General features: G+C 43.1%; 1 long non-coding RNA gene across 1 annotated transcript; it reads right to left on the reverse strand.

The window, feature by feature from the left end:
* Positions 1-1,477: 1,477 nt before the first annotated feature.
* Positions 1,478-22,353, reverse strand: LOC127668831 (uncharacterized). The gene is made up of 3 exons (XR_007974224.1): positions 22,156-22,353; positions 20,503-20,952; positions 1,478-4,774 (listed from the first exon to the last, which is right to left on the reverse strand). It is a non-coding gene; the product is annotated as an uncharacterized LOC127668831 (long non-coding RNA).
* Positions 22,354-23,024: the final 671 nt, after the last annotated feature.

Raw genomic sequence — 23,024 nt, forward strand, 5'->3', positions numbered from 1 at the left:
ATATAACTCTTGGAATGAAGAGGGTTAAATGAAATAATATACTTGAAAGTGTTTTTAAAACACTATACTTGAAAGAGGTTCTTAACCTCTATACAATAAAGACTCAATTCCATTCTCTTCTTTGGCCCTCCCAAATGTGACACACATTTGAATGACACACTCATCTGAATGGTGACACACATGCATCTGAATGGTGAGGATCAGATGGTGAGGTTCCTTAAGGCCTTTCCTGGAGGTGGTTTTCAGAAAAGTAGAAGCAGAAGAAGCAAAGGCAAGAGATGACACCCACCTCATACCTGGCAAATCCCTAGCCCTAGGAGGAGTACTATAAAAGGTAGATAGGCTGATTTCCAAGGTCTGTCCTAGGGACCATTTATTCATCAGCTTACAACAGGCTCAGCCCTATGTACCCACCTCCACCCCCATTACTTACCAGGCAGACATGGGTATGCTCTGCACGAAGACATTCAAGCATACTAATTTAAGATTCCCACAGCCTACATGATAATAGTGATCATTACTGCCTTTTAAGTGTGTTGAAACCAAGGCTTAACTGGACAGCACAGCACGACATGCCTCAGAAGGATGTCACACATCCACTGCTGGACCAAGTCCTGTTTAGATGAGGAGCCTTTGTTGGTCCCTTCATTCTGCATCTTCCCTGGGAGTGATTTCTCTTCTTTCTCTTTCTCTGCTTCTATCTTCCTATAAAGCATGCTGTGACATTTCACACAAAGAGCCACATATACAAATCAATTGCAATCAACTGTATTTCTTTCCCAATGTTAAAAGACCCATAAAGGAAAATGCACTTGTTCCAAATACCCTTTTCTGACACTAAATCAACTCTCTGCTTCTTGGTGGTATTTCTGCACAAATTGAGCAGGGCCCGCAAGAGACCACAATTTACCTGTATAAAATCCTGGTTTGCAGGGGCTGTCTAGTTGTGTTAATAAAAATAGCAGATCTGTTGGCTGAATTTTTCTTGAGAGTGAGGGTGGGGTTGGTTGTATCATCATGACTTTTATATCAAATAATAAAGGCACCGGGCAACTAGAACAGGAGCTGGTTGGGGTGAGGTGTGGTATTCTGATCAAGCTGTAGTCAGAAGTCTTCCTTATCCCTATGACCCCAAGGAACATCAGTCAGAATCGTCTTTGGAAATACCCATGTAAGCTCAAGCTATACAAACTTCCAGCACAGAGGACATTGGTGACTTAGTCCCACCCCTATCTGAGGAACTATTAATAATTGATGACTGCTAAGAAAAAGAGTATGTTTTCTTTTAAAGGTGTGGTTTCTGGTAGCTGGAGCACACCCTAGTGGATCACATGCCCCAGAGTATGTAGCTAGCATCAACTGGACTAGACAGATTTTTAAATAAATAAAGACACAAAGTTGGGTGGGTTGAGAATGAAAAATGGATCTGGAAGGGGTGGGGGGGAGGAGGAATATGTAAAATACAATGTATGACATTTTTAAGAAATTAATAAAATGTGTCAAAAGCAGTGAATTACCCAGGACTGGGCCTTCTCAGGGGATACTCCTCAAATCCATTTGACCCCCTCAAATGACTGCATCTCTGATGCCTGTTAGTCCTGTCAGCACCTACTGGAATTTCACAGACTTTGTAGCTGTAGTTACATAATCACTCGCTGGTTCAGTTTGTATTTGGACTTGGTTCGTATAATACAAATACCACTGTCTTCTTAATTAGGTTAGAGACACTGATCCTTTCTTTTTAACTTCTACTCCAATAAGGTCATGGAGATGTTCCTTTATCCCCCTCTTTGTTATTTTTTTTCAGTCCTCACTAACCTTTCTACCACTGAGCCACAGGGGTTGGTGGCAGAGAAGCCAAAACCACGACCAGATTTGCATTCAGAACGCAGACTGCCAACTAATTTTGTTTCTGCGTGAACATAAACAAGGTTCTAGAAGACATAATGAAATCAAGAAGACACCTGATGTGCTTTACATTTTGTTACAGACAGCAATTTTATGTGCCACGTGAAAATGAAGATGGATGATGTCTACTAGGGAGGAAACAGGGAATTCAAAAGTTGACGTTTATGTTTACTTAGCTTAAAGAAGTAGCTTGCCAAGAGACCCCTCTACTACCTAGAAGGCTTCTCCTGGCTGCCTGTGGAGCTCTGAGGGAGATGTCATCATGGTGCCAGACTTGCTGGTCTGGACTTAAGTGATGTAGAAATGGTTGTACACGGGTCAGTAGAGGTATGGAATGGCAGAGTCAGGATAGTTGGGAACACAGCAGCCAGGCACGCGATTTAGCCTAAGTGTTACTCATCTATTTGGTAACATTACAGATTCCTGGGATAAATTAGCTTAAGAAGAGTAGCTTGCTTTGACTCATGGTTTCAAAGATTTTAGCCCACGTTGCTTTGGATCTGTGAAGGCAGCACATCACACGCAAGTGCTTAGCAGAAGAGATGTATTCACCTAATGACCAATAGGGAAATTGGGGGAGGGGAGAAAACAGGAAAGGGAGAGGGGATGAGGAGGTGGAAGGGTGTAGCTGAGATTCCACAGTTCTTGAGTAGGTATATAGTGGATATAGAAGAACCTCACTCCTTCCACTAGGATGTACCTCTTAAGAACTGCATGGTAAGGACCACAGTCCAAGGAGTCTTTGGGTTCACACTAAACAGGAGGGAGGTAGAAAGGTTTCAACTCCAAGGAAATGTCTGAGAGAAAACTTCTGAGATATGTGTGGTTACCAGAAAGGAGATAGACAAAGTAGACAAAGACTAGAGAAGAAAGGAGCTTGGAATGGTGGGAAGGAGGAAGAGTCTGGTAAGCCTCCACGGGGACTCTTGACTGTCTCCACACTAGCCCTACAGGCTTCAGACCGGGCAAGAAATGATGTCATCAGAGCCAGGCTTAAGACAGAAGCTAAGGTAATGATAGGGGCAGTGGGTCCAGGCAGGGAGGGGACCATGAGTGAGGGGCTGCTGCACGACCCAGCCCAGAGGATGGAACCAATGGGCTGGAATCCTTGCTCTTCACAGAACAGTCATTATCTTAGTGGCACGTGTCCCTGAAAACCAAATATTGACTGAGCTTGCATCTTTGTGGCTTTGAAAATGCAAGTTTCGTGAAAATCACTGACACACAAAATTATTCAACATATATTATCTGCTGACTGCTCTGCCGAAGTCGGAAGCGTTTAGTTAGCACAAACAAGATGGATCAAGGAAGGATATTTGGACGGATAGTGCTTCTGCAGACTTACTGATCTTCCCCTATGTCGGCCCTTAGTTCCTTAATGTTCAGATTTGCACTTATCTCTGAAAGGTGGAAGAGTCACCATGGGAATGACTCCAAAAGTTTCAGAATACATCTAATCCACCGGTCACTGTCTACCTAGAAACAAGAGATTAGCCAGGTTGTAATGGAAATGATTGTTTAAAATCTCCTCTGGTGTTTGTCGTGGTCTCGAGTAGGCAGATGATAAAATCATCCCCTTCATCATGCAAGGAATCATAACAACGTGCTGGTACCCCATCTTGAAAAATGCTTCAGGAATGGTTATGCACAAGAAATGTGGGCTCTGCTGGAAATCAAGGAGATTGTATGCACTAGGGGGAGGGAGGCAGGCAGAGATTGAGGGCCAAATTGCGACTCATTGGCACAGCACATATTTTTCCAATATAAAAGCAAATGGAGAATCCGTAAATAAATTGACTATATAAAAGTGTCCCTTTATATTACTCCCTCACCTTTCTAAGGGGAAAACAAAAAGGAGAGGGGAAAAAAGGCATTGGGTTTTTTTCTTCTCATAGCCCTAGTATAAAAATATCATTTCTTCTGGATGATTTTATAGTACCAACAGCAGTCCATATCTATTTAAAATACATATGCAGCGTCACATGCAGATCTCCCCCCACACAAACTCACACAAATGATCCAGTAACTAGCATCAGTCCAACTGCAGAAGCAGCTGCCTCATAATTACAGCCTCTCATCTCACGTGTGGGAAACAAGTTGTGGCGTTTGGGAAAGGTCTGCAAAAATAGGTGTCAGACCTTAACTAATAGTGATTGTCCCTCCATTCTACTGTAATTTACATTTAATTCACACATTTCATTTCCATTTAAAATATGATTACAGTGTTTTGAAGCACATCTCACCTGTCCCCTCGAATTACAGGAGGATGAGAATAACAGGGAACAGCAGGCACCAGGAAGGCGGTGCAGCCCTTGGCACTGGGGTCGGTACATTCACTGCCTCTCAGAGGTCACAGGGGAGAGCTGTGGGTGAGAGGAGGGAAGCAGAGTTGGGGAGGAAGGCCAAGAGGGAACAGGGATTGGGAAGATAAGGAGCTCACCAAGAGGAGTAAAGATCCTGTCTCCAAGGGCTCCCTGTGTACTTGGACAGAGCTGTTATGTCCTAGCAGAGCACCTGTCCTTCATTTCATTTATTGCAGGTTCATGAACTACTACTAAATACATGCGGCCAACAGAAAGCAGACATTTAGGCTTCTCTACCCTGGAGACAGCAGGAGAAAGAGAGGAAGGAAGAAGGCCTGGACTTCTTATGCGTTGATGCAGAGAGGCCAGAATGCCCAATGGATATATGACACCTCCTTGGAGCTGAAGAGATGGCTCAGTGGTAAACTCTGTGCTCTTCCAGAGGATCCGGGTTTGAGTCTCAGCACCAACAGATGTTATGATCTCTCTTCTATTGCAGAGAGTCGGTGAATTATTTTCTACTCCTCTTGTAGCTAGCTGTGGTCATGGAACTAGTTTTACCACTGGAATATAAACAGAAGTTGTATGTTAGTTCTAGGCCTATGTTAAGATACTCCCTATTCTATGCTGCTTTTCTGATAACCAATCAGAGATGAACAGTTTAAAGGATGAGGTACAACTAAAGGACAACCACACCCACTAAGAAGATAAATGGTGCTTCTCTGGACCACTTCATGAAGGAAGTCTGCTCATTAACCAAGAACAGCCAAGCAATGTCATTTTAACAACTTTCTAATTTGGGGGAGAACTGGAGTGTTCAAGTTTGTTTACTGTAGCTTCTAGTATTGCATTAACCAACGAACTTGCCTAACAATCATTTTTCAGCCCACTACGATCTTATATACTTAATATATAAGAAATGGATTTCTGATGTCGACCATAGTTATACATGCCTGTAATTTCAGCACTTGGAAGGCAGGGGCAGTATGATCACTTCAAGTTTGAAGCTAGAATTGTCTATGTAGAAACTTCCAGGCCAACCAAGCTATACAAACACACAGAAATCAAATGAAAAAAAAATAGGTTTCTATGAGGCTACCGGTGTTTCCTTGTTACCTAATTCAATGGATACCTTTTGATCTATTCTACTCACACCCCAGAGCACAGTTGTCTGCACCTTTATTCTTCTTTGGTTTCCAGGACACTATAAATTCTTTCAAGTTTCCGTCCCTCTACCTGTTTCTGAGTCCTCTTAATGGAGTTCCATCTCTGATACCTACCCTCAGATCTCTACAAATGGGACTTTGACGTCCACTCATGTTGAGTTACCTGGAACTAAATTCACACTCACCACCAATACTGGGGAAACAGGATGGAAAATGACATTAAAACTTCTTTCAGATATCTCAAGGCAGGCAGTTCAGACTGAAGTCTTCCTGAAAGAATGTAAATGAACAAGGGGAACCTGCCAGCACCCTAGCTTTTTCCGGAGACCACATTTAGAGTTGCCGGACAGTGAAAGAAAATGCTACCCAAATACATTACCAAGTTCATGAGGCAGAAAGAAAAGCAGAAGATGACTTGGATATACAGTAAAATACCAAGGAAGGAGTTACATAGAGAAAAGGATGAGTCCTTGGATACACAGTAATTAATATGGAGGCAATCTTGGCAACATCACTGGGTAGGCAAAGAATGGCTGTTAGAATACTATGAGCTAAATAATTTCCTGCAATCGCAAAAGGCTATACTATATGCAAGCCCTAATCAACCAGGTTAGCAAGACCTGACTACTCAGGGCGTTCAGTAGAGATTCTTCAGGGATCACACTAAATAAGTACGAATGCATCGGCTCTAGAATAAAGGGTGCGTTAAGCCTGGCTTTATGCAGCTCAGATAAGCTTGCATGAGTTGAGCTTATCAACAAGGAATTGTAATTTCTTCATATCCTAAAGGTTCATACAATGAAATCTAGAGAGTTAACATTACATTATGAATATCTGTCACCCAATAAAAAGCATTACACCCGACATCAAGGAAGCAGACAGAGGCTGTTACAGAGATCCACAATGGTCAAATGCAGAGATAAGTGACTGTGTGTGTGTGTGTGTGTGTGTGTGTATGTGTGTATGTGTCCAGAACTACAACACAACAAGGATACCTAAAGCTCAAATAATCTCAGAGAGATGGGGTTTCAAGAGCCACAGGACCAGGCTACCTGCTGGGAAATAGCATCTTCTAGATGTGGCATAAATGCTGCACCTGTGAAATCGCAACAATATGGTTGCCTAATCTAGACAGCATAAAAATAAGACTGGTCAACATGACTGTGTGAATGAGGGAGAATTTTACAAAGCCCTCACCCCTGGATGAAGAGCTGTAGACAATCAATGAAGGGCTGCAAAGACGGGAAGTCAGTTCTCTCCAGGGATGAGATCCAATAGGATATCGTTATCCCAATTTGTCATGCCTAAACACAAAATTTGACAACCTAGACGAAACATTCCAATTCATAAGCATTAAGTAAACTTAATAGGTGTTGTGTTTGTGTCTCCATGTATAAAACAGTAACTATCTTATTGCATTTTGACCAGTTGTAGACCTCTGTAACAGCCTCTGTCTGCTTCTTTGATGTCGGGTATAATGCTTTTTATTGGATGACAGATATTCATAATGTAATGGTAACTCTCTAGATTTTATTGTATGAACTTTTAGAATATGAAAAAGTTACAATTTTAAAGTGAATTGGGGAGAAGATGGAAAGAGTTGGGGGAGAAGGAAGGATCAAAAAATAATATAAATACGCACCTATGTGTGAAATTCTCAAAAATTAAAATTATATTTTGTAAATTAAATGATAATGAAAAGAATAACAAGAATCTTAAGGAAGAAGAGCAAGAATGCCATTATAAGTTGAGGAAAGATTATTTTCTACTGCAAATTAACTAGAAGCAGTACCAACCAGAGGATAATAGAGAACCTTTTTATACTAGAAATAATTATCAGTCTACATAGAAAAGAATGATTCAAAGGTAAAGATGTTGCCCAGAAGTTGGGAAAACTCACCACTAGAACTGCACAAGCTGTGCAAAAGAAAAGCTTTCAGGAAGAAATGAAATGAAAGCAGATCTGCACAAAATACACAAAATCCCAGAAAAGATACATATGTGGCTAAGTATGAAAGACATAAGTAACAAAAATGGATTTTGAAAGATAGAGCATCACTGCAGATCCTACAAATGTTTATAGAAAATAATAACATATTTGGTATAACTTTATATAAAATTAAGACAGCCCAGATAAATGTTCAAATTCAATATGTAAACAATGTCACACACTTAACTACAAATAAGTTAACTTATTATACGAATAAGTTCACAGAGTTCAGGATCAAAATACAAAAAGCAATATGCATTTTATAGTTACAAGGACAATTTGAAATTAAGGTGAAAAAAAACCCCTGACAAATATGTAGTATACATACAAAAGAGCACAAGAAAGTACTCTAAAATTATATGATAAGTATAGAATAGTTAGAGGACATAAATCACTGAACACACACAACCTACTAAAAATACATCAGAGAAATGAAAAACAAAACAACAAAATACAAACAGAAAACCCAAATAAAAGCAGAAATCACAAATCCCCTACCCAAGAAAAAGTTCAGAATCTGATGGCTTCATAGGCAAAGTTTATATATCATTTCAAAATTAATTAAACCCAGGGCTGGAGAGATGGCTCATGGGTCAACAGCACTTGGTGCTCTTGCAGAGGCCTGAGTTCAGTTCCTAACACTCACATGGCAACACACAACCATCCTCCAGCCCTAGAATAGCTAATGTTTCCTTCTGACATCCATAGGCACCAGGCACACATGTGGTACACACACACATGCAGACAGAACATTCATACGCTGAAAGTTTTAAAAACCTAATAAAAAGAAATCCATTCCAGTTTTTATCAAACTGTCTCCTCTCCTCTCCCAAGGAGGGACTGAGAGAGTTGAAGAGGAAGAAACTTGACCAAACTCACTCTACAAGGTCAGTTTAAACCTAATCCAAGGAACAAACAGAAAGAAAACCATAGGACAATAACACCAAGAACATAGATGCAAACATTCTCAATGAAACATACTGCAAAACAAATCTAACACACACCAAGAAAAGCATACACTAAGATTATATAGAGTGTTCTCCAGAATACAAGCAGCATGCCATGTATGCAAATCAATAAAAGTAATAAAGACAATCCACAACTGCAACAGAATGAAGCTATTGGATCATTTTAATAAATGTAGAAATGTTTTTTTTATAATGTTCAACATATTCCTGGGACAAAATCAATAAGTGAGCTATTGCAAAAATAGAACACAATAAAGGCGAGTATGAGAGCCTCACAACCAACATCATACTTCATGGGAAAACCTGGAAGCCATTTCCTCGAAAATATCTATTTTCATTACGTTGATTCAACACAGAGCGGAAGTCCTAGTGAACCAGGAAAGAGGAAGGGACAGGACAATGAAGTGGGAAAGGAGCAATCATACTATTCCTGCCTCTGGGAAGGACTGTGTATGGAAGAGCCACGCCACTAACTCACCACTTCAACTGCTCAGGAAACCTGATGTACGGTATGAGGATAAGACTGGACCCTTACCTCTAATCATGTGCAAAACTCAACATGAAATAGGTCGGAAGCCTAGGCGTATGTCCAGATGCTATGAAAAGATAGTGCCAATACTTCAAGGCAGCCAAAGTTTGGGGATAAGACCCCAAAAGCACAGGGACAAAATAGACAAAAAGGGATAATATCAAACTAAGAACCCTGTCCACCAAGGACTGCTATCAACCAAGTGTAAAAGCTCAGAACCTCCTGAAGACGAACGATCTCAAATCTAGTTCCTAATGAAATGATTTTTATCAATGCTATGATCTTTTCTGCTATTTAAAAAAAATTAAAACCAAGAAGACTAGCCACAAACTGCCAGGTTGTACATTTATGTAACAATACTTATCTGGAATACAACTTAATAGTAAGAAAAGTCTACACGAAATAAGGGACTAAAGGTTGGGTCACACCACTCATAGGAGAAATTTAACACCATCAGTTGGTGCTACAATAAAATTAGAACCACTACCAGTTCACACCAAGAAAGACTAAGATTAGAAGGGTTGACAAGTGACAACCACTGAGCCATCTTCCTTTAAATTTACTTTAAAATAAACAAAATTTGATTTTTTTTTTATCTCTCACTCCTTATATTTTCAGAATCAAGGCCAACATACTGAATGGTTTACACTGAATGATCCTGTGTGGTCCAGTCCCACGAGTGTCTCCATCCCGTCTCAGCACTCATTACTCTCCACAAATTAGTTATGCCTCTCCCTTTTCGAAAAGAAGTAACCTCTTAAAACTCCAGAACTGCTCTTTTCCCAGCCAGAATTAATCATTAATTGCTAATTAATGGCATTGTCTCATTGTGTGGCATGTGCAGTTTATGTTGTTTAATAAGTAGCAAAGTGGTTGGGTCTTGTTTGCTGTGTTTTAGCACCGTATTGCTGTTTTATAACAACTTCCTTCTAGCTGCACTGTTTACTTCTGAACAGTCATAACAACTCCCACAAATAAAATCCAGGCTGAACTCCATGATATCTTTATCTAACTCACATGCCAACTAAGTTACAGGGCTCCATATCAGCTGCCTGACCGAATGTATCAAAACCATCACTGTCAACCGAATTTGCCATCTTCCTAACCATTTCCAGAACTCAGAACTGGATCCACCATTCACCTTCTTCACAATGAAGTGAGTGCCCCTCCTCCCAGCCTCTTCTTTGTTCCCCATAGCCAACTCAACTGGGTGAACTTGCTACTAGTTTAATTCTCTTCCTCCCCATCCTCCCATCTAATACAAGCGTCATGTCACACTTTGATTGCTGATATAGCTTCCTAACCAATATATCCCACATGTTTTCTTATCACTAGTAGTGAAATATCTGTGCTATAGTCAAAATAAATCTTTTGATTTTTAGATATGAGTAAGTCACTGTACCTCCCAGATACTGTACAGCCTACACATACCTCACCAAGCCCACCCCAACTTTCTCTACAAAGTACATCTTTCCTATGCAAAAATAATCCCTTCTCTAAGTGCATGGGTTGTTTTCTAACCTCGGAAACTCATAATCAAAATTTTAGTGGGTCATCACTGACCATAAATAGTTTGTCTCAGTTACTCCCTTATTCACCCATTCATTGATGAATTTTGATATGAGATACAATAAATATTTATAATCCCATGCCAAACAAAAGTAGGAAGTTTAATAATAATCTACATAACAAGTCTGCTGATGCAAGCTTATAATCCCAGCTACTCAAGAAGTGAAAGGCAGGAGAATCGTGAATTCTAAGCTAGCCTGGATTACAGAGTGGAGGTCAGCCTGGGCTACAGAGTGAGTGCAGAAGGCCAGTCTAGATCACTCAAAGAGATCGTGTTTCACAATAAAAAGGTTTTGAGCAGTCTTAGGATGTATGTACTTGGTGGTCTAGCATATTCAAGGCCACAGGTTCAAATCCCAGGACTGTAAAACAGCCATCATCACTGTCTTAGTCCAGGTTTCTATTCCTGCAAAAAAAAACAAAACAAAACAAAACAAAACAAAAAAAAAACCCATGACCAAGAAGCAAGTTGGGGAGGAAAGGGTTTATTTAGCTTACACTTCCACACTGCTGTTCATCACCAAAAGAAGTCAGGATTCAAGTAGGTCAGGAAGCAGGAGCTGATGCAGAGGCCATGGAGGGGTGTTCCTTACTGGCTTGCTTCCCCTGGCTTGCTCTGCTTGCCTTCTTATAGAACCCAGGATTACCAGCCCAGGGATGGCACCACCTACAATGGGCTTGGCTCTCAATCCTTGACCACCAGTTGAAAAGAAAATGCCTTGCAGCTGGATCTCATGGAAGCATTTCCTCAAGGGAGTCTCCTTCCTCTGTGATAGCTTCAGTTTGTATCAAGTTGACACACAAAACCAGCCTACAATAACCTCCCATCAATCCCACCTGGCTACCAGCCCCAGGTAAGCATCACCTTAAACCTTCTCTTCTTCATTCTTTTATGTTACTAATTAAATAGTTTATCATATTTACATAATACATACACATGCACATATGTACACGTATACATATATGTATATGTATCCACAGGTATAATATATTCCTATTCCTGTAAAATATATACTAATATATACATTCTTAAAACATTTGTTTACTGCATAATAATGGAGTCATACATCCCTAAAATAAGTTTAGCTGTAGTCTGCTTCAAAATAATAGATTCATACTGTATGTGCTTTTTGGACTTGCTTTCCATTTGTCTTTATATCAAGATTTTAAGGACTTAAGGCTGACTAAGCCTGTGCCATGTCACAGTCATTCTTACAGTGTGACTACTGCATTGCTTCCCACGTATGAAATCAGCCCAGTTGCTGCTGCTGTGGCTGAGTACTTGAGAGTACGCCACCTCTCATAAGCATGAATTTGACTCATGCTTCTGTAGAATGCAAAAGGCAACAACATGGTTGCAGACCCTGGCAGGGAAGCTTCAAGCCTCATAGTTCTATGGAGGAAAATGGAGAGGGAAGCAACACAGGAGACAGGAAGTAAATGGAATCAAATGTACCCTTTGACCAGAACACCAATCCTACAAGAACTATGCCATTCCCACAATTATGACGTCATTCCACTCATGACGGCAGAGGTCTCCTGCTATAACTGCTGCTCAGAGACCCAACCCCTCATGTTACAATGTCAGTTTAATCTGATAGGAGTTTTGTAGAAGACCTTGGAGCTATGTCCTGTGAATATACCACAGTTTATCAGCTTTCCTATGGATCACCAAGCACACTGCGTCCTGGTTTCTCTTTTTCTCTTACCTGGAATTGAACTCACTCTGTAGCCCAGGCTGACCTTCAACTGTAGTCCAGGCTATCCTAGAACTTGTTCTCATAACAGCACTGGTATGAACGTTTCTAAATATGTCCCCTTGGTCTATATTCCAAGGCATAGGGAAGTATGGCTCAGGAAGTAATCCCTGGTTGGTTGACAAAGCACTTGCCCATCTTCACATTCTGGCCAGAGTCTGCAGTACTTGGTGTTGCCGGCCATTTAATCATTGCCAGTTAAATGTTGTAAAATAATATCGAAATCACCCAGCTGCCAATTGCTCTGGACAAGCCCATGGGTTTATTTTATTCTTCATTCAGAGCCCTTTGCTCCTCCTCCTCCTCTTCTTCCTCCTCCTCCTCCTCCTGCTCCTCCTCCTTCTGCTCTTTCTCCTCCTCCTGCTCCTCCTTCTGCTCTTTCTCCTTCTCCTCCTCTTCCTCCTCCTCCTTCTCCTCCTCCTGCTCTTTCTCCTCCTCCTGTTCCTCCTCCTCCTTCTGTTCTTTCTCTTCCTCATCCTCCTCCTTCTGCTCTTTCTCCTCCTCGTCTTCCTCTCCCTCCTCCTCTTCTTCCTCCTTCTTTTTCCCCATTTCCACAAAACTGCGTGTGCTTTTTCACTGGTTTATGAGAACCCTTTGTGTACTCTGATTCTAATTCTTTGTAGTTTGTAGCTGTTAGAAACCATCGGTCTACACAGACCTTTTACATCCTGCCTGGATGAGATGCCTTTCCCTTCCTATTTCACCTAAGAAACTGCTGGCCCATCCTCGGATTTTCGCTCCACTGTCACTCCCTCAGACAGGCTCCTCCACTACTATCACTCCCTCAGACATGCTCCTCCAGCTTCTCCGATTCGGTTGAATCTTGCCATTTTGTGTTTTCGTGGACCCAGGGGATTCTTCCCATTTCTTCAGTCCTAATCTTTATGTGTGTATTCCAATGATGTTTTGGGGACATGCTTAGAGAGGAAGATGCATCTATATTTTGCTTACAGTTTAATCTACTACACCTGACATTTTTCCTGGTGCCAGGGATAGAACCAAGGGCCCCACAAACGCTAAGTACATGATCCACCAGTGAACGACACCTCAGCCCAACAAATATTCTTAGATAAACAAATAAATGCTGCATTTTGTATATGTGTTGTTTCACATCTGCTTAAACTGCAGTCTTGGCCAAGCACTTAACCCATCTTTTTCTCTGCCTCGCACATTCACTGCCTTGCTTCAGTCGCTTACAAAGTGCACTTGTGTTTTCTATAAGCAGTCATAGGCCCAAGGTAAGAAGTTAGTGCTCACATACTTCGAGAAACTTTTAATCTCATGAAAGAAAGGGGGTACGATAAAGAGAACCAAGATCTAAAAGACACCCAAGAAGGTTAAAGAAGGTTAGTAGAAACAACCCAGTTCCTAGTTTACAAGGGAGCTAGGATTCTGTCTTAACACATGCCAAGACGACGGTATGAACAGTATTTGGGTTTGTGTTTCAAATGCAGTTTGAGTTGAAGGGGCTGGAGCCCATTTTGGAGGGATGTTGGTGAATGGGATGTGGCCTCCAGCAAAGGGAGGGCGGACACGAGCAGACCTGTTGCATAGCTCTCTCGTTACCTGCAGAAGCATCCCTCGCTGCTTCGTAGTTAGAATGACCTGGGCATCCCTCCAGCCACATCTTTTGCTGCCTGATGTTGCAACAGCCAGGTCCTCTAGACAGGTCTTTGAAAGACCACTCAGGGCCATCTCTGACTCTATCCCTTTTTGCCTTTACATCAGCCCTGATACTGCTGCAAACACGTTTATGGGCTCTCCACAGACATTGATTTATAGGTTCTTTCTCATTTGTGTCAAGAAGGTGAAAAAAATGGTAGAAAAATACTGTCAAATTCTATTTCTACCAGGGCATCCCTCTGGAGGAGAGCCCAGCTGGGGTGGACAACTGGCCACCAGAGGTTGACTTTTTATACTTCAACTGGAAAAAAAAACATGTCTCAGGTATCTTCACAGTCTCCTTCTCTTTAGGTTGGCAAACGCTTTGACCATTTTGAAGTATTATTTCCCCCTTTAGGACAATGTACTTGAGTCTGGGTACTTTCTGCTTTGTTTACCCAGTAATCATTTCGGCAAGAGGGATGCATGCACCTGTTCAACAGGCCCATTAGACTCTGAATTGCTTTTCTCCTGAGCGGAGGCATAGAGGAAAACTAGCCTTGGCACTCAACACACATTACAGCAGAAGAGAACATTACAAAGGAGGCCACACAAGATACAATCTCAAGCTACACCCTAAGTGGCTGGGGTTGAGAGACAGAAGGCTAGGGTTCCCAAGAGGGAGGGAGCCAGCCCAAGGTAAAACTGCCAATCAGTTATGAGCTGGACTTATGATCACAGCTAGCATAAGTGTGTCTCAAGCCACACTGGGCTCCATCTTGTTATAGAAAGAAGCAACTAAGAAAAGATAAGGATGTCAGTAGAGGAAGGACATGAAATGGCAGGTTTAGAGAAGTCTACATACCCTTCTCCCCCATCCTAAAGGCTCCCTTTGCATCTTATGGCTGAGTGAAGGGACCAAGGAGAAAGCCTCCAATGGGGCTAGTGGAAGGGGGAGTTCAGAGAGACAAAACGGGGAGAGATGGAGAGATACACTCTTTGCTCTTTGCAGCAAAGAGTTGCTCTTCTGCACAGGACTCGCTCTTCGTCCCCATCTCTCTTCTCATAAATCCAAAGACTGTTTGGATTCTTGGAGGAAAGGGATAGACAAATGGCAACTTCTCCTCAGGCCTCCTCCACCCTGATGCTCATGTTGGAAATGGAGAGACAGGACCATCCAGTTTAGTGTCTCTGTGTGTGTGTGTGTGTGTGTGTGTGTGTGTGTGTTGCTGTTGTTCCAAGTGTCAGAGTCACAGCCCAACACAGAAGCTGCTCCCGGGCCCCGGTGACTTACTTTGTCATCTGCCGCCTCTCGTGCAGGTGCGTGCATTTTAGCTGGAGGTGCCCAGGCATGGCAATCGCTCTCCCTGTGCCCATACATTATCAGTATTTTTAACATGTGGCTTTCCAAGCAGGTAATGCATTTGCAGAGACAGTGATCTTTCATTGGGAGATTACAATGATTTGTGTTCCCTGTCTAAACTCCGGCATAAATTTCAGAGGCAGCGAGGCATTGGCTTGTGTCAGGAGCTGCTTTTGGAGACATGGCAAGCTATCTCTGCAAAGCTCGGGCTCCCAGCCATTTGTCCTGGTTAGGAAATGGCTTTCAAAGTCTTCCTTTTGCCTCACTTTTATTTTCTTTCTTTGAAATTGCTCGTCCGGCCAGTCACACTCAGGCCTCAAGTTGCTTCCTGGGCTGGTCCTAAAGGAAAACCATCAAGCAAATCAGCTGGCTTCCCTGGCCCCCTGGCTCTCTGGTTTCACTGAAATTCATAGTGTGGCCAAGTGACTGGAGCTCCTAGGCCTGCTTCCTCACCAGCAAATTGGGAATTGCAATCTCTTCTTCTTGAGGCAAATGGGAGAATTAAACACGGAAGTGTAAATGAGATTCCTCCCACACACCTAGAAAATTGTAGCTGAAACCCATGCAATTGTCCCCAATTACATGCCTACCTCAGGCCTTCGTTGAACAGTTCCTTCATTACATCCCACTGTTTCCAGATCACTCTGAAATTCCCCAAAGTGTTTGTAGATGAGATGAATAAGTCTGTCTGCCATGTGTACTAGTCTGCTAGGGCAGATGTAATAAGGCAACATCTGCTGAGAGGCCTAAACAATGGAGACTTATTTCCTTGCAGTTCTGTAAGCCGGGGACTCAAGCTCACAATGTAGGCAGGGCTGGTTTCTTCTGGAATTTTTTCCCCATCAGCTTGCAAATGGCCATGTTGTTCCTGTGGCTCCATGCGACACTCTGCCCTGTTAGCCATCTGTGTCTTCTTCATATTGGATTAGGGCTCACAAGGCAGCCTTGTTTTTTGACTTTTCAAACCTTTAGGGAGTGCATCACCAGGCAGTTGCATACTAAGGCATTTTTGAATTTGGAAGAAGTAGATAGGGAAGCAAATTTACCTGTAGCATCACATGATAGTTGATGTGTGACTTCAAGGGCAACTCAAAGTCGGAGTAACAGTGAGAGACTCCCCACCACCAAAATCACAGTGTAGTCTGTGTCACCAGAGTGCTATTCAGAATCCAGTCATGGTCATCACCTGCCACTCCCAACTCTATAATGGAAAATCTAAGAGGTAAGAACACAAAAGGGTCTTAATGTCTCATCGCAGAAGGTGAGTGTGAGAAAGCTAGAGCGCCATTGTATGGCTCCCAACTACCCCTGGGTAACTATAGACATGGAATGGATAGACACACCACATAACTACAGAAGACTGCCCTAGGGTGACTCAGTATTACAGACATGGGCTGGATAGACTGCAAAACTACAGAAGGCTGATGTAATTGCAGAGCTGTACTACATCTAAACATTAAGGAATGAGAGAGAGAGAGAGAGAGAGAGAGAGAGAGAGAGAGAGAGAGAGAACTCAAAACCATAAAACCAGCCCAGACTAACACAGACTAGACAACCACTGAATGTCTTTTGCCTCGTGTTAATGTCATCACTAAATCCATAGTTTTGCGAAATGCTTCCATCATTTTGCATCTGGTACAAGGGCACACCCAAAACCCCACACAAGACAGAAACGTTGAGTAAACTCCATTTGGGAAAAATCCCAACCCATTCCCAGAATTCCTTTCATAGAATTCCCCCCTCCTTTTCTTTTTTTTGACTCTAGAATCGGTACTCCTCCCCACCCCCACGACCTTCAATCAGCCAAGCTAACCAAAATCCTGCATCTCTCTTAAGGAGCTTGATAAAACTTTCTCCCAATTCCATACTTTGTCTCACCTCTGAATTCTTTCCCTGTCTGTGACAAGAACTCAACTTACTCTCCACCAAAACTCAATGAAATGATTCCTGTGTAGCCCTGGCTCTCCAGAAACTCACTCTGTAGACCAGGCTGGCCTCGAACTTAGAAATTCACTTGCCTCTGCCTCCCAAGTGCTGGAATTAAAGGCATGGGCCACCACTGCCCAATGAAATGATTCCTAATGATATTCTGCTATACTCATAGACCAGTGCCCAGGCCAAGTGTCCTCTGAGAGGCCTCACCCAGCAACCAAAGAGAGCAGATGCAGAGACCCACAGGCAAACATCAGGCAAAACTCTGGGAACAACACAGAAGAAGGGGGGGGGAGGATTGTAGGATGCAGAGAAGTTGAGGACACCATGAAAACACAACCCATAGAATCAACTAAGTGAGGCCAGTAAGGGCTCACCAAGACTGGAACAGATATTGCAAACCTTGTATGGGCCTAAACTAGGTTCTTGGCATATATGTTACACATATATTGCAGGTTGGCATTCTTGTGGGACTCCTAACAGTGTGTGTGTGTAGGGGGGATTTCTCTGACTCTTTTGCCTGCTCTTGGGATCTCTTTCCTCCTACTGGGTTGTTTTGTCTAGCCCTGATGTAAGAGTTTGTGTCGGGTCTTATTGTAAGTTGCCATTCTGTGTTCAGTTGATGTCCATGGGAAACCTACTTTTTTCTGAAGAGAAACAGAAGGGGAGAATATCTTGGGGAGAGGGAAGGTGGGTGGGTAATGGGTTGGGAGGAGTGAAGGGAAGGGAAATTATGGTCAGGATTAATGTATAAGAGAAGGATAAATTAAGAAAAAAAAGAACTTAGAAATAGGGGAAATCTTAGGGTTGTTTTGATTTGCATTTCCCTAATGACTAATGAAGTTGAGCATTTTTGAAGATGCTTCTCCGCCATCCGAAGTTCTTCAGGTGAGAATTCTTTGTTTAACCCTGTACCCCATTTTTTAATAGGGTTGTTCGGTTTTCTGGAGTCTAACTTCTTGAGTTCTTTATATATATTGGATATTAGCCCTCTATCTGATGTAGGATTGGTGAAGATCTTTTCCCAATTTGTTGGTTGCCGATCTGTCCTCTTGATGGTGTCCTTTGCCTTACAGAAACTCTGTAACCTTATGAGGTCCCATTTGTCAATTCTTGCTTTTAGAGCATACGCTATTGGTGTTCTGTTCAGAAACTTTCTCCCTGTACCGATGTCCTCAAGGGTCTTCCCCAGTTTCTTTTCTATTAGCTTCAGAGTGTCTGGCTTTATGTGGAGGTCCTTGATCCATTTGGATTTGAGCTTAGTACAAGGAGACAAGGATGGACACCAGTCAGAATGGCTAAGATTAAAAATTCAGGAGACAGCAGGTGTTGGAGAGGGTGTGGAGAAAGAGGAACACTCCTCCACTGCTGGTGGGGTTGCAAATTGGTACAACCACTCTGGAAAGCAGTCTGGCGGTTCCTCCGAAAACTGGGCACCTCACTTCCAGAAGATCCTGCTATACCACTCCTGGGCATATACCCAGAGGATTCCCCACCATGTAATAAGGATACATGCTCTACTATGTTCATAGCAGCCCTATTTATAATTGCCAGATGCTGGAAAGAACCCAGGTATCCCTCAACAGAAGAGTGGATGCAAAAAATGTGGTATATCTACACAATGGAGTACTATTCAGCCATTAGAAACAATGAATTCATGAAATTCTTAGGCAAATGGATGGAGCTAGAGAACATCATACTAAGTGAGGTAACCCAGACTCAAAAGGTGAATCATGGTATGCACTCACTAATAAGTGGTTATTAACCTAGAAAACTGGAATACCCAAAACATAATCCACACATCAAATGAGATACAAGAAGAAAGCAGGAGTGGTCCCTGGTTCTGGAAAGACTCGGTGAAACAGTATTTGGCAAAACCAGAACGGGGAACTGGGAAGGGGTGGGAGGGAGGACAGGGGAAGAGAAGGGGGCTTACGGGACTTTCGGGGAGTGGGGGGGGCTAGAAAAGGGGAAATCATTTGAAATGTAAATAAATTATATCGAATAAAAAAAATAACAATAAAAAAAAAAGAAATAGGGGAAGAGGCCCCAAGGTCTCTCTATCCTTGAGACAACCCAGCCTTCACTTTCCAACAAAACTGTTGATTTAGAAGGGTGTTTGCCAGTTCTACAATCACCCTGCTTACAGAGGCAGCTTGGCTCCTGCATCAGATGTGTAGAGAAAGCACGTTATATGTGAGTTGCCTCCTGCCTAGCCATCTCTCTTTGCCTCCTTTTATCTGACACAGTAAATGTCACTCACCAAGTGGCATCTGAAAGATAATGATGATGACTTGAGAAGTTTCCCCATACTAAACGTAACTGAACCATTTCCCTGCAGCTTAGATCTGTTAAATAGAAGATCCTTTGTACCTACCCTGTCAGATGCAAACATTTCAAAGAAACAATGGATAAAAGAGAACATTTGTGCTGTCTGCAAACACTCGGGAAGAAGATAACTTAACTGGTGACCTCAATGGACCAAGAGGCCAACCATGAAAATTCAGAGCTAACAGAGACTTGCATCAAAGGTCCTGGGGGAAAATGATACCAGTAAGCCAATGGAGTTTGCCCCCACCTGACTCTGAGGACCACGGCCATTTTGTGTGTTTCCAAGCAGAACGTGCACAAGTATATCTACGTATAGACAGTTAGACTGACATGATGGATCAATAGATAGATGATAGAGATGATAAATAGATGTGGTAGATGAATGATAGACAGATGACAGAAAGATGATAGATGAGATAGAAAGACATGATAGTAGATAGATGTGAAAGATAGATAAAATAGATGTGATAAATGGTAAAAAGGCAGGCAGACAGATAGACAGACAGACAGACAGACAGATTGATTATAGATAGAGCTCTATTCTGACACTATTTATCCCAACATTCCCCAGTTTTTGAGTCATAAGAGTGAGTAAGTATTTTGGAGACAGAAACTAGTTAATGGTTTTCCTGAGTTAAGTGGGAAGCAGCAGTGGACTAGAAGAGCAAGTTCTGGGTGCACCCCTGCAGGTCTTTGACCCTGACACTAGTCAAGCCTCTTTCTTTTCTAAAGTTAGGGTCTCACGATGTAACCCAGACTCTCCTTGAACTCACAGTTCCCCTATTTTAGCCTCCAGTGGGGGGGGAGGGGAATTACAGGTTTGTGCTACTACACCCACTGGCCAAGCCCCTTAACTCCCTATTTCTAGCTTCCTCAGAGGCTGATGGAGTTTTTGAAAGTATGGCTTACATGTAAGAGAGACCTCATCTAAATCACTCATTAAGTACGTGACATCGGAAGTTATCTGTCATCCTCTCTAAGAGGCTCTTGCCAGGGCTATAAACAAAGGTGATGATGTCTACTGACCTCTCAGGGTGCCGTATAAGACAATGAGGTCACATATGCACAGGCACTATAACCTTACCTGGCATTTGGTTTATCTTCTTGCCTGGAGCAGCCAAAAGGGATGGTTGGTTACAACCAATGTCTTAGGCTTCATGTACAAGACATGGTGATAGAACCACTGCCTGTCCCAGTTACTCTCAATATAAAGTCCCATTCTCCTTTGTTTCTGTTCTTCCTCCTCTGGGACCAGGCAGAGTCTGCAAAGACAGACACTCAGGGGGCACTAATCACCAGCTCTAGCTCCTGGGAAGGATAGAAGTATTTTCTGACTGTGGCCAGGCAGCTGGTGCTTCCCACAGGGCCAGCTTTGGCCAGTACGATCAGCATCTCTTCCACAGCCTAGGTACTTTCTCAACTTAGTGTCTGCAGGCTCTATGTCATGGAAGCAGGCCCAGCATCTCTAAATGTGACTTCGTCTTCTTAATGTTCCCTGTGGGCACATCAGGCTGCAGGGAGGCTGGATGAGAGCCTAAAATGGAAGAAGAGACAGGAGAGAGGGAGAAGAGAAGGTCAGTTGAATGGGGGAAAGATAGGTCCTGTGCAGTACTCAGCCCCAAAGCAGCAGCATAGGGTGAAGATGTTGCCTTCCTGGGAGTCAGCACCTAGGAAGAAGCCAGCATTCCCAACTGTTGATGATGGAATAAATGACTACCCAGACCCTAAGATACTTCAAAGATTTGCCCCAGTTGACCTCACTAGCTCCCTCACTAGCTCTTGGTTTATTACATTTCTTCGTGCCTCTGTTGGCCTGCCAAAATCAGCCGAGCAGACTTACATCATGATTCTCTGGTAAGTCTATCTATCAGTACCTCCAGAGCAGAGACTGTTTAATGCTTAGTTCCGAGCGCTTTGAAACTTACAATGAAATAGCTCCATAACCATTTGTTAATTTGATTAAAGACAGCATGCCCACTAGTGCTCTGCCCCTTTTTTTCAGACTCCCAGGTTTCTTGGGACATTAAGATCAGGTCAAAGCCATCCTTTTACTCATCAGATCACTGCCTTTTACTGTAAGGGTTAGCTGCTTGTCCCAGAGGGAGACAACAGAAGGGAGATGCTTCAGGGCCTCCTATGTTATGTTTGTTGTGTACTGGTCCAAGATCCGAGCCAGAGCATCATTTACACCAAAGGTCTTCCCAGAAGTTTAAGCACAGTAATGCTGCCACCAGAGCTAGGGCCAGGAAAGACCTGTGTTACAGGCAGGAAATATTTTAAGAGCAACCCCAATGAACACTGAGAAGCATGTAAAAGTAAGAAATAAACTCGGAGACTCTAAAAGTCTCCATGTAAACTTTTTCCCATATTGTACCCACCTACCATTTGGTCTTTCAAAAAGAAAAAGAAAAGAGAGGGAGAGGGAGAGGGAGAGGGAGAGGGAGAGGGAGAGGGAGAGGGAGAGGGAGAGGGAGAGGGAGAGGGAGAGGGAGAGGGAGAGGGAGAGGGAGAGGGAGAGGGAGAGGGAGAGGGAGAGGGAGAGGGAGAGGGAGAGGGAGAGGGAGAGGGAGAGGGAGAGGGAGAGGGAGAGGGAGAGGGAGGAGAGGGAGAGGGAGAGGGAGAGGGAGAGGGAGAGGGAGAGGGAGAGGGAGAGGGAGAGGGAGAGGGAGAGGGAGAGGGAGAGGGAGAGGGAGAGGGAGAGGGAGAGGGAGAGAAAGAACAGGCAATTGATCCCTACCTTGTTTTCTGTTTAAACATGAAGTTCAAAACAATCACTAGAGACTGGCCCTCATCATGAACTATCACGTGGATGTGAACAACATAACTGAGGAAATCTGCTTCTTATCCAATGTTCCAGACACACACATGACAGTGGAAGACTGCCCCTCTGCACCCCCCCACCACCACCTCTTTGCACTAAAGTGGACTGAAGAGACTCCAGGTAACTTCTCAGGAAGAAAAGGGAGATGTTGCTTTAAGACAGCACATAAATCAACACCCAACCCACGAATTCCTGTTCCACCACACCCTTGCAGAAGAAAGCTTTGATCAGTATCTACTCTGAGAAGGGGAGGGGCAAGGAGGAAGGAAGGGAACCCTTGGTAAACAGTATTATTAACCCATAGGCTGGTGATAAATCAGGGTGGGAAGGTGACCTCAGCGGGCTGGAGTAATCCTGCACGTCGAGATGAATTTATGAGGCCAATTTTATTGGCCTGCGTGACCCAGGCTCCCTGGAGATGCCTCGGTAACAAATGCAATCCACTTCGTTTATGAGCTGGATGTAGTACCATCTATGGGTTAAGACACATCACCTAACTACCTCTCTGAAAGGGCACCCTGAGCGTGGCTCCTGAAAGCATCGTTCCCAGCCTTATGCTGTCCCTCCCTTGAGAGTCAGGCAGGCCTGCTGAGGACTTCACATCTCCAGCTGTCCTGGACTCTCTGGTCTCTGCCTTCTGAGGCAGAGTAGCAAGGCTCTTGACCTCTCTAAGTGTGTTTCATCCCTGTAGAAAAAGAATTCAGGGGTTGGGGGATTTCTAAGTGGGGAGTACTAGAAGTGTTTGGAGGAGAACAGAACCTGTTCATGGCAGGACTGGTCGGTGG

The sequence above is a fragment of the Apodemus sylvaticus genome, chromosome 18, assembly GCF_947179515.1.
Source record: "Apodemus sylvaticus chromosome 18, mApoSyl1.1, whole genome shotgun sequence".
Lineage (NCBI taxonomy): Eukaryota > Metazoa > Chordata > Mammalia > Rodentia > Muridae > Apodemus > Apodemus sylvaticus.